A 13,444-nucleotide genomic window follows, 5' to 3' on the forward strand; every position below is an offset into this window, starting at 1 on the left:
GGGGGTTATGGGGAAAAAGCAGAGAATGGGGATGAGAAAAATATCAGCCATGATTGAATGGTGGAGCAGACGCGATGGGCTGAGTGGCCTAATTCTGCTCCTATGTCTCATGGTCTTATGGATAGAGTAGATGGTGGACCTAGGTAAGATGCTCTGTCGGAGGGTCAATGGAGATTCGATGGGCCGAATGGCCTCCTTCTGCTCTGTAGGGATTCTATGATTCTATGAAGATCACCTCTCATTCTTTTAAACTCCAGTGGGCATTGGCACATTCTTTCCATCTTTCTTCGTAAAGATAAGCCCTTCATCCCAGGGATGATCTGAGTGAACTGGACTCAGTCTGGACTTATTCTGACGCAATTATATCCTTTTACACTTCACTTTGAAGAGCAGCAGGGGAGTTTATCCCCAGATCCTGACCTCCGTTATTCACCTCATCCACCTCCACCAAAATTGATCAATTGTTGCTGATTGATTGCTGTTGGTGGGATCTTACTGTGTTCAAATTGGCTGCCACGTCTGCCAAGGGTGACTACACTTGGAAAGTAATTCCCTGAGCTGCGAAATGCTTCGAGGAGGTGAAAGTTGCTACGCAAATGCGAAAAGGGGTGAGATAAGGAGAGTATTTTCTCACTCAGCGAGTTATAGTTATAGAGTTATAGTTATGTTGTGGAACACGCTACCTGAAAGGATTCAAAAGTGACTTTGATCGGAGAAACACTCGAAAAGGAAAGTTTGCAAAGTTACGGGGGATGTGGGGGGGGCAAGCGGCAGTGCGACTAATCAGCTAAAGTTAATTTATTAGTGTCTCAAGTCGGCTTACATTGAAGTTACTGTGAAAATCCCCTAGTCGCCACACTCCGGCGCCTGTTCGGGTACACGGAGGGACAATTTAGCACGGCCAATGCACCCTAACCAGCACGTCTTTCGGATTGTGGGAGGAAACTGGAGCACCCGGAGGAAACCCACTGTGGTGAACCATCGTTGGTTCCCACTGGATAGTACTGAGCCAGGGTCTGGCCAGTACTATAAGTATGTATATATGTTGCTGTTGGGTTAGGGATGGGTTGTTCTACTTGTTGCTGTTGGGGTTAGGGTGGGGTTGTTACACCTTTGTATTGTAGTACTGTGGTACATCCCAGTCGGGCTCCACCTCCTGGGAGAGGTATAAAGGTCCCTGCTCTGGCTGGGACCCCTCAGTCTGGGATCGTGTATATAATTGTTGGCTGCCTCGTTACAGCAAATAAAAGCCTTTATTTCCTGAGCATCTAGCCTCGTGTATGATAACGCGCATCACCCACACAGACATGGGGAGAACGTGCAGACTCGGCACAGACAGTGACCCGAGCTGGGAATCGAATCCGGGTCCCTAGCGCTGTGAGGCAGCAGCGCTAACCGCTGTGCCGCCCCCAAATGTAGTCCTTTCAAAGAGGTAGCACAGGCAGAAAGGGGCTGAATAGCCTCACGCGATAGCTGTCTGTGATTCTATCCATTACTTACTGTGTCAAACAGTGAAGTAAACATGGTTTAGGCCCTTTACCGAAGGCTTTGCCTCTGATTAATCACAAATCTGTGGATGAGTTGGGTCTGTAAAGCGATGAGTCAGCTTCACAGCTGCCCCCGTCCAAATAATTAAGTTCGGCTCCTCCTAATTATAGAAATATGAAACGAAACACTGAAGTAACCAACACATTGACTAAAATAGAGCGTGTTTTCATTAACACCCACAGCAGCTGCTGTTTAAAGCCACAGTCCCAACACTGTCCCTGCTAATTAAAGCTGCAGCCCCAGGGGCTCTGAGCGCCACAATCTCCATTCCTCACCCATCAGGCTTATGAAATTTTATGTCTACCCCTTGCTGGGGTTACCCTGCGTGGGCCTAGACTTCTCAGCAGCTCTACTCTTGAGCTGGGAAATCCGAAATCAGAACCTCCATTTGCGTTGCATTAAGTAAAGAAGGCATATGGAGCAGGCCTTTTGGCTAAGATGCAAATGAGATCAAGCCTTGGAGAAGCCTTGGAATGCCTACTCCAATCAGCTTGGATCATGTCGATCAAGCCCAAGGCAGGAAATGGCGAGCCTCTCTTGTCAGCTTGGATCGGGAATGTCTCACTTGCTGAGACTTTGAATTGGACTTTGATTGGAATGAATTGGATATAAAAACAACAACAAAAAGAAGGCATATGGAATGTTCCCCTTCGTTGGCAGAGGTACAGAATATAAAAGTAAGGTTATAATGTTGGAATTGTGTAAAACACTGGTGAGGCCACAACTGGAACATTTTGTGTGCAGTTCCGGTCACCGCATTACAGGAAGAGTTGCACTGGAGAGTGAAGAGGAGGTTTATAAGAATGTTGCCAGAGCTGGAAAGGTGTAGCCATGAGGAGAGATTAGATAGGTTGGGCTTATTTTCCTTGGAGGCTGAGGGGTGACTTGGTAGAGGCGGCACGGTAGCACAGTGGTTAGCACTGCTGCTTCACACCTCCAGGGACCTGGGTTCGAATCCCGGCTCGGGTCGCTGTCTGTGTGGAGTTTGCACATTCTCCTCGTGTCTGCGTGGGTTTCCTCCGGGCGCTCCGGTTTCCTCCCACAGTCCAAAGATGTGTGGGCTAGGTTGATTGGCCATTCTAAATTGCCCCTTAGTGTCCCGGGATGCATAGGTTAGAGGGGTTAGTGGGTAGATATGTAGGGATATGGGGGTAGGGCCTGGGTGGGATTGTGGTCGGTGCAGACTCGATGGGGCGAATGGCCTCTTTCTGCACGGTAGGATTCTATGAAAATTAAATTGGATAAACACTGGAACATAACATTGGGGAAGGTAAAGAGGAAACAGGGTGGCACGGTAGCACAGTGGTTAGCACTGCTGCTTCACAGTTCCAGGGGCCTGGGTTCGATTCCCAGCTCGGGTCACTGTCTGTGTGGAGTTTGCACGTTCTCCCCGTGTCTGCGTGGGTTTCCTCCGGGTGCTCCGGTTTCCTCCCACAGTCCAAAGATGTGTGGGCTAGGTTGATTGGCCATTCTAAATTGCCCCTTAGTGTCCCGGGATGCATAGGTTAGAGGGGTTAGTGGGTAGATATGTAGGGATATGGGGGTAGGGCCTGGGTGGGATTGTGGTCGGTGCAGACTCGATGGGCCAAATGGCCTCCTTCTGCACTGTAGGGATTCTATGAGTAAAATTATGAGGGGGAGAGATAGAGAGGACAGGATAAAATTGTTTCCTTTGGTAGAGACTTCTAGAACCAGGGCACATAGATTCAAGGTGTAGGTGTAGAAGGGACATGAGGAAGAACTTTTTTACGCAGGGGGTGTTGGGTGTCTGGAACCCACTACCCAAGTTGGTGATGGAGGCAGAGACCCGCAACTCTTTTAAAAAATGCCTGGATCTGCACCTTAATTACTGTTAGCTACAGGGCTGTGGGCCGGGTGCAGGAAGGTGGAGAAAAGAAAGGGCACCTGGGTGCCCTGGGGCTGGCATGGACAAGATAGGCTGAACGGCCTCCTTCTGCGCTGTAACATTTTTATGGTTCTATTACTGACCTGGAGTCATAAATGGGCAATATCAGGTCAGGTGAGCAAAGGTGTGGTCAAAAGAGGAAGGTTTTGAGGAACATCTTGTCGGAGGACAGAGAGGGAGACAGGTTTGGGGAAGGAATTCCAGACGTTGACTGTCTGTGTGGAGTCTGCATGTTCTCCCCGTGTCTTTCGGTTTCCTCCCACAGTCCAAAGATGTGCGGGTTAGGTGGATTGACCATGCTAAAAATTGCCCCTTAGTGTCAGGGGGAACTAGCTAGGGTCAATGCATGGGGTAATGGGGATGGGGCCTGGGTGGGATTGTGGTCAGTGCAGGCTCGATGGGCTGGGCGGCCTCCTTGCTGCACTGTAGGATTCTATAATTTCTATGAAGTTGGGGTCCAGGCAGCCACCAATAAAGATCAGAGATATTCAAGAGGACACAATTAGAGAAGAAGGGAGATCTCGGAGGCTTGTAGAGGTTACAGAGCCGGGGAGGGACAAGATTGTGGATGCTTGCAAACAACCCCAGGAATAGTTAGTATTGGCAAGTGGTATGTAAGTTGAAGGGAAGGTGAATTTGAACTTTCTATCTGGTTCATATCTGGCCCATCCCCCATGCTGCAGGGTGCAGACTTAAAAGAGGGCTGTGAAACTAACAAACTGGTGGTCACGTGAGTGATGTTGGTTCTGTGGTGAGAAACTCAGCAACAGAGTGTAGGAAATTCCCCAGTTTCTCAATCTGTGCTTTCACTGAGGTCCACCAGGGGAATCTACAACTATTCCCTGGGTCTGAGGGAGGTCATTCAGGGGTTAAGCCTCCAGCCCCGGTGACCTTCTGAGGTCTCCGACCTGTGGGGGAGAGGTGGGGAGGGATGGAGGTGGGGGGGGGGGGGGGGGGGGTGGTAACCCTCCCCTCCCAGCCAGCACTGACCAGTGCTCCAGAGGGGAGTGGCAGGGAAACTACTGAGATCCAATTGCTAAATTCTTTCTTACCTCTGTCCCACCCTTGGAGCTGAAATCACAACAGTTTCAGTGTCAAATACTCAGAAAATAAAAGGGGAAGTTCGGGCAAGGAAATTGAACTTCTGCAACTTTCACACAGGACATGGCGAGACATGCAAACCGCAAAGCAGGTGACCAGAAGGACTGCTGCATCCCCGGGTTAGTGCAATGGTAATCCAAGATAATGGCAGGCACGGTAGCACAGTGGTTAGCGCTGCTGCCTCACAGTGCCAGGGACCCGGGTTCGATTCCCAGCTTGGGTCACTGCCTGTGCGGAGTCTGCACGTTCTCCCGGTGTCTGTGTGGGTTTTCTCCGGGTGCTCTGGTTTCCTCCCACAGTCTGAAAGATGTGCTGGTCAGGGTGCATTGACCCAGGACAGGTACCGGAGTGTGGCAACTAGGGGAATTTCACAGTAACTTCATTGCAGTGTTAATGCAAGTCTTACTTGTGACACTAATATATAAACTTGAAATCCACCAGAGACAATCGCAACAAGACCTATTTAACCAGAGCAATCAGTAATGGTTAAATCCCGGAGGAAGATTTAAGAACATCATTTAAGAGATTAGGAACAGGACAAGGGCCATTCAGCCCTTTGAATCGTCAATGCTATCAGCCATTTCCAAACTCAATATGGACATGGCTAATCTTCACCCTGAACCCCACTTTCCCACTCTATCCCCATCTTCTTTCATTCTCCTGGTACCCAAGTATCTGTTGATTTCTTTCTTGAATATACTCAACAAATGGGCCCCCAGAGCTCTGTGGAGTAGAGAATGTCCAAAGATTCACAACTCTTTCAGTGAGGAAATTTTAAAGTTTATTTATTAGTGTCACAAGTAGTATTAACCCTGCAATGAAGTTACTGTGAAAATCCCCTAGTCGCCACACTCCAGCGCCTGTTCGGGTACACCGAGGGAGAATTTAGCATGGCCAAGCACCCTAACCAGCAGGACTGTGGGAGGAAAGAGGGCTGTGTAGCCCTCTTTAGCATGGTACATGCTACCGTGCAAAGGGACCTGGGGGTCCTTGTGCATGAGACGCAAAAGCCCAGTCTGCAGGTACAACAGGTGATCAAGAAGGCAAATGGGATGTTGGCCTATATTGCGAGGGGGATAGAATATAAAAGCAGGGATGTCTTGATGCACCTGTACAGGGCATTGGTGAGGCCGCAGCTGGAATACTGTGTGCAGTATTGGTCCCCTTATATGAGGAAGGATATATTGGCATTGGAGGGAGTGCAGAGAAGGTTCACCAGGTTGATACCGGAGATGAGGGGTTTGGATTATGAGGAGAGGCTGAGGAGATTGGGTTTGTACTCGTTGGAGTTTAGAAGGATGAGGGGGGATCTTATGGAGACTTATAAGATAATGCGGGGGCTGGATAGGGTGGAGGCGGAGAGATTCTTTCCACTTAGTAAGGAAGTTAAAACTAGAGGACACAGCCTCAAAATAAAGGGGGGTCGGTTTAAGACAGAGTTGAGGAGGAACTTCTTCTCCCAGAGGGTGGTGAATCTCTGGAATTCTCTGCCCACTGAGGTGGTGGAGGCTACCTCGCTGAATATGTTTAAAGCGCGGATGGATGGATTCCTGAGCGGTAAGGGAATTAAGGGTTATGGGGATCAGGCGGGTAAGTGGTACTGATCCACGTCAGATCAGCCATGATCTTATTGAATGGCGGGGCAGGCTCGAGGGGCTAGATGGCCTACTCCTGCTCCTATTTCTTATGTTCTTATGTTCTTATGAAACCGGAGCACCCGGAGGAAACCCACGCAGACACGGGGAGAACGTGCAGACTCCGCACAGGCAGTGACCCAAGCCGGGAATCGAACCCCGGTCCCTGGCGCTGTGAGGCAGCAGTGCTAACCACCACGCAGCCCAAATTTCTCCTCATCTCAGTTCCCCGATTAACCGTGGCTAACTGCATTTACACCCTCTTTCTCTCATTCCACCTCGGCCTTTTCTCTTGTCATCTCTTTCTCCCGGTCTGTAACCCCCATGGACTAATTTCAACAAAGGATTTTCATTGCCCGCTGGGATAGCCCAGGCTGGTCCTCCTTCCAAAGGGAAATATCGAACGTTGCAGCATGGTGGGGTGGATGTAGACAGTACCAATCCTGAACCTGGAGAGGCAGCGCTGGAGGGCGCATGGGAACGGAATCTGCCAGGTCAAAGCCGGGCTCACTGACGGGGAGTTTGCCGGGCTTTCTGAAGATCCGGAACACGGCCGCAATGCAGAGGGATTGCCTCTTTAAAGCTTCCCCCACCTTCCTCCTCTAACTACAGTTAAGAAAGCCCCACCAACGCTTCTACTTTCTCAGAAGACTAAGGAAATTTGGCATGTCAGCTACGACTCTCACCAACTTTTACAGATGCACCATAGAAAGCATTCTTTCTGGTTGTGTCACAGCTTGGTATGGCTCCTGCTCTGTCCAAGACTGCAAGGAACTACAAAGGGTCGTGAACATAGCCCAATCCATCACACAAACCAGCCTCCCATCCACTGACTCAGTCTACACTTCCCGCTGCCTCAGCAAAGCAGCCAGCATAATTAAGGACCCCACGCTCCCCGGACATTCTCTCTTCCCCCTTCTTCCTTTGGGAAAAAGATACAAAAGTCTGAGGTCACGTACCAACTGACTCAAGAACAGCTTCTTCCCTGCTGCCATCAAACTTTTGAATGGATCTACCTTGCATTAAGTTGATCTTTCTCTACACCCTAGCTATGACTGTAACACTACATTCTGCACTCTCTCATTTCTTTCTCTCTGAACGGTATGCTTTGTCTGTATAGCATGCAAGAAACAATACTTTTCACTGTATGCTAATACATATGACAATAATAAATCAAATCAAATCAACCTCTCCATATGAACTCGAAAAGACACTATTCTGGTCGCCACACTACCAGAAGGATGTGGAGGCTTTGGAGGGAGTACAGAATAGGTTTACCAGGGTGTTGGAGGGACTACAGAAAAGGTTTACCAGGACGTTGCCTGGTATGGAGGGTATTAACTATGAGGAGAGATTGAATAAACTGGGATTGTTCTCCCTGGAAAGACGGAGGCTGAGGGGTGACCTGATGAAGTTTATAAAATGATGAGGGGTATGGAGAGGGTGAAGCTTTTTCCCAGGGCAGAAATGATAATTACAAGGGGGCACAAGTTCAAGATAAGGGGGGAAAGGTTCAGTGGAGATGTGCGGGGGAAATATTTTACACAGAGGGTGGTGGGGGCCTGGAATGCGCTGCCAAGTGAGATTGAGGCAGTAACTGTTAATGACATTTAAGACTTATTTGGATAGACACATGAACAGACAGGGAATAGAGAGATATAGGCGGTTGGTCTAGATAGGACAATGTGATCGGCGCAGGCTTGGAAGGCCGAAGGGCCTATTCCTCTGCTGTATGGATCCCCATTCCCTGGTCCAGCGGAGGATGAAGCAGCCAGGTTGACGGTCGGAGCCTGGACAAAAGCCCATTGGTAGATCTGGCACACGCGGGTTGGCTGGTCAGGTGAGCACCATTGCACCCATCATAAACAATGCCCCTCCCCTTCCCCCCACTGCATTAAAACAACAACAACTTACATTCCTACAGCACCTTTAACGTAATGAAACATCCCAAGGTCCTTAGTTCAGAGGAACTTTATAAAACAACGCCTGACACGTGAGGAGATATTGGGTCTGGTGACCAAAATCTTGATCACTGAGGTGTGTCTTTAAGGAGTGTCTTAAAGGAGCAAACACAGCGAGGTCGAGAGGGTTAGGGAGGGAATTCCAGAGCTTGGGACCCCAGCAACTGAAGGCCCGGCCAGGAACATCAGAGCGATTATGATTAGGAATGCCCAAGAGGCCAGAGTCAGAGGGGCACGGTGATCTTGGAGGGTTGTGGAACTGAGTTCAAAGTTTATTTATGAGTGTCACGAGTAGGCTTACATTAACACTGCAATGAAGTTACTGTGAAAATCCCCTAGTCGCCACACTCCGGTGCTTGTTTGGGTACACTGAGGGAGAATTTAGCACGGCCAATGCACCCCAACCAGCACGTCTTTCGGACTGTGGGAGGAAACCGGAGCACCCGGAGGAAACCCACGCAGACACAGGGAGAATGTGCAGACTCCACACAGACAGTGACCCGAGCCTGGAATCGAACCTGGGTCCCTGGCACTGTGAGGCAGCAGTGCTAACCACTGTGCCACCCTGAGGAGATTACAGAGATGGGACCATGAAAGGATTTGAAAACAAGGACAAGAATTTTAAATTCAAGGCATTGCTCGCCTGGGAGTCAATGTTGGTCAACGAGCACAAGGGGGTGATTGGGGAATGGGACTTGATGTGGGTTAAGCCACGCACAGCGGGTCTAAGGAGGTGAATGTTCTGTCCAGTGTAGTACTGAGCTACACTGATCAGCTTCAGCCCTTGGTTCATGATGCTGTTGGCTTCAGTGCCCCTGGGGTTTGGAGGGGAGGGGAGGGGAGGGGTGGGTCGGGGTGGGGGTGGGGGGGGGTGTGCCAAGCTCCTGCCCAGTATCCGCAGCAGCCCTGGCTGGATGTGCGGGCCATGTGTGTGCAGGAACCCTGCGTTAGGACAGGTTTACACCAATGTCTGACACTCTCCCCCTCCCCGAGATTGACCCTCTGGCACTTGGGGTGAGGGGGAACTGGAACCCGCCCCACCTCCTTGTGGGAGTGAGCGCCTTCAGGAGAGGAAGGGGGTGAAGAGAGAGAGAGAGAGAGGGGGGGGCACAGACTCATGGAGATTTGTATTCAGCGGTTCCAGCACTGAGCCACATTAAACAGGGCTCGGATTCTGACTGGGGTTCAAGTCTGCATCCCCAGATGAGAATCCATGCTGGATAAAGCCCGGGACTTGAAGCAACACCGAAGATCACACAATGGAAGCAGCCAAAAGAACAGAATTGGGAGTCGACTGTGAGATGTGGCTGAAAGGACAAAGAGAATCGTTATCAAGCACAATGCACTGACAAAACCGTCATCTACTGCCTGCATGGCGAGTAGGTCATACCTGCTGCTTCTAAAGATTCCAAGTCAGACCGTCAGTGTTTCCCACAGCCACTGCCCAGCCTGGCATGCTAACTACGAAATGAAAGCTCCTTCGGTGGGCTGCAGGATCTCACATTCTCCCACTCTGCCTCCCCGCCCAGCTCCAGTCACCCAGTGCTCGGGCTGCATGCCTCTCTATCCCTGCCCACTACAGCCTCTCAGCTGATCAGTGCAGTCGACGAGAGAATGGGGGCTGGAGAGGGAGCTGAGACAGGCTGAGCGATGAAGGAGGGCCCCCTGGACACACACAGGGCCATCTGCCGGCCAAACAGGGCAGAGACTATTTGTGCAGACAGACAGATACACACACTCACACAGACACACATCGGCACACACACTCATTCACACTCACACACAGATACACACACACACACATAGACACACACACACACAGATACTCACACACACAGACACACACACACTCATTCACACTCACACACAGATACACACACACACACATAGACACACACACACACAGATACACACACATAGACACACACACACACACACACATAGACACACTCACACACAGATACACACACACACATAGACACACACACTCATTCACACACACACACAGATACACACACACACACATAGACACACACACACACAGATACACATCGGCACATACACTCATTCACACTCACACACAGATACACACACACACACAGATACACATCGGCACACACACTCATTCACACTCACACACAGATACACACACACACACATAGACACACACACACACAGATACTCACACACACAGACACACACACACTCATTCACACTCACACACAGATACTCACACACACACACAGATACTCACACACACAGACACACACACACTCATTCACACACACAGACACAGACACACATCGGCACATACACTCATTCACACTCACACACACACACATAGACACACACACACAGATACTCACACACACAGACACACACACACAGATACTCACACACACAGACACACATCGGCACATACACTCATTCACACTCACACACAGATACACACACACACACATAGACACACACACAGATACTCACACACACAGACACACACACACTCATTCACACTCACACACAGATACTCACACACACACACAGATACTCACACACACAGACACACACACTCATTCACACACACAGACACAGACACACATCGGCACACACACACACTCATTCACACTCACACACAGATATACACACATAGACACACACACTCATTCACACACACACACAGATACTCACACACACACAGACACACACTCATTCACACACACACACAGATACTCACACACACAGATACACACACACACAGACACACACATTCACACACACTCACACACACACTCACACTCATACACACACACACACTCACTCACACACACTCACACACACTCACACACAGACATACACTCACATTCACACTCACACACACTCACACACGCACTCACACACACATACTCACTCACACACACTCACTCACACACACACTCACACACACACATACTCACTCACACACACTCACTCACACTCATACACACACACACACTCACTCACACTCACACACTCACATACACACACACTCACTCACAAACACACACTCACACACACACTCACTCACACACACACACTCACATTCACACACTCACACACGCACTCACTCACACACACTCACACACACATACTCACTCACACACACTCACTCACACACACACACTCACACACACACACATACTCACTCACACACACTCACTCACACTCATACACACACACACACTCACACACTCACATACACACACACTCACTCACAAACACACACTCACACACACACTCACTCACACACACACACACACTCGCACACACATATTCACTCACACACACAGACACACACCCACACTAACACACACAGACACACTTACACTCACAGACACACTCACTCAGACACACTTACATAGACACAGACACACTCACACATACACACTCCCACACACTCATACACACACTCACATTCGCACACACACACACACTCACTCACACACACACACACACACACACATACTCACACACACACATACTCACTCACACACATACACACACGCATACTCACACACATACACACGCGCATACTCACACACATACACACGCGCATACTCACACACACACACATACTCACACAGTCACACACACTCACTCACACACTCACACACACATTCACTCATTCACACACACATACACATACTCACACAGACACACACACACACTTACATAGACACACACACGCAGACACACACACACACACAGACACACTTACACTCCCACAGGCACACAGACACACACTGACACACACACAGGCACAATCACACATACACACACACAGGCACACTCACACATACACACACACAGTCACATTCACACATACACACACACACATACTTACAAACACACTCACACATACGCACACACACATACTCACACACAGTCACTCACACACACATTCACACACACACTCACTCACTCACACACACATTCACACACACACTCACTCACTCACACACACTCACTGACACACACATACATACACACTCACACCCACATACACACAAACACTCACAAGCACTCTCACACACAAATACACATAATCTCACAGACACACACACACACTTACATAGACACACACACACAGACACACAAACACACATACTCACACAGACACTCACACAGACACTCACACATTCACTCACACACACACTCACATACACATACACACTCATTCACACACACACAGACACCACAAACCCACACTGATACACACACTGACACACACACACACTTACACTCACAGACACACTCACACACACTCACACAGACATTCTCACACACACACACTTACATAGACACAGACACACTCACACAGGCACACACTCACACACATACTCACTCTCACACAAACACACACACACTTATTCACACACACAAACACACACTCATTCACACACACACGCTCACACACATACATACTCACTCACACACACACACTCATTGACACACAGACACACACTCACACACTGAAGAAAAGGCTGCCTGTTTTCTGAGACCAAGTTGACTATTGTTATTTTTAGGTTTGTGGCTATTTTTTAGCTGAAGACAGAGGAAACAGCAGCAGACCCAGTCAGAATACAGACAGATGCTGCAGTAACAAGTGGCACTGACGCACAGCCACAAAGTAAAATTGCCAATCAGAATGACACAGTCCAGGGAAGGCCATTTGGCCCATTGTCCCTATGCCAGCTGCTTTTTTCATTCTTCCACGGGCTGTGGGTGTCGCTGGCATTTATTCCCAAGTCTAATTCCCCTTGAGAAGGCGGTGGTGAGCCGCCATCTTGAATCGCTGCAGTCCATGTGGTGTAGGTACACCCACAGTGCTGTTAGGGAGGGAGTTCCAGGATTTTGACCCAGTGACAGTGAAGGAACAGCCGATATATTTCCAAGTCAGGATGGTGTGAGACTTGGAGGGGAACTTGCAGGTGGTGGTGTTCCCAGGTACCTGCTGCCCTTGTCCTTCTAGGATGTAGAGGTGCTGTCCAAGGAGCCTTGGTGAGTTGCTGCAGTGCATCTTGTAGATGGTTCATACTGACACTGTGCACCGGTGGTGGAGGGAGTGAATGTTTAAGGTGGTGAATGGCGTGCCAATCGAGCGGGGCTGCTTTGCCCTGGATGGCGTTGAGCTTCTTGAGTGTTGTTGGACCTGCAACCATCCAGGCGAGTGGGGAGTGATTTCTGGCTAGGGTGACTGTCTGTGTGGAATCTGCACGTTCTCCCCGTGTCTCTGTGGGTTTCCTCCGGGTGCTCCG

The 13,444-nt window shown here is 49.5% G+C and overlaps 1 protein-coding gene across 2 annotated transcripts in view; it reads right to left on the reverse strand.

Moving 5' to 3' along the window:
• The window catches only part of LOC144509185 (GATOR2 complex protein WDR24-like), a 51,405-nt gene extending 41,609 nt beyond the window's left edge, over positions 1 to 9,796 (reverse strand). Inside the window, exon 1 of one of the 2 annotated variants that reach the window (XM_078237625.1) lies at positions 9,541 to 9,796. The gene's annotated coding sequence lies outside the window, so the exon portion shown is untranslated. Of the gene's footprint in view, positions 1 to 1,500; positions 1,638 to 9,540 lie in introns of those variants that run through there. The other variant, XM_078237626.1, reaches the window with a different exon arrangement.
• Between the last annotated feature and the right edge of the window lie 3,648 nt (positions 9,797 to 13,444).

The sequence above is a fragment of the Mustelus asterias genome, chromosome 21 (genome assembly GCF_964213995.1).
Source record: "Mustelus asterias chromosome 21, sMusAst1.hap1.1, whole genome shotgun sequence".
In the NCBI taxonomy this organism is placed as follows: domain Eukaryota; kingdom Metazoa; phylum Chordata; class Chondrichthyes; order Carcharhiniformes; family Triakidae; genus Mustelus; species Mustelus asterias.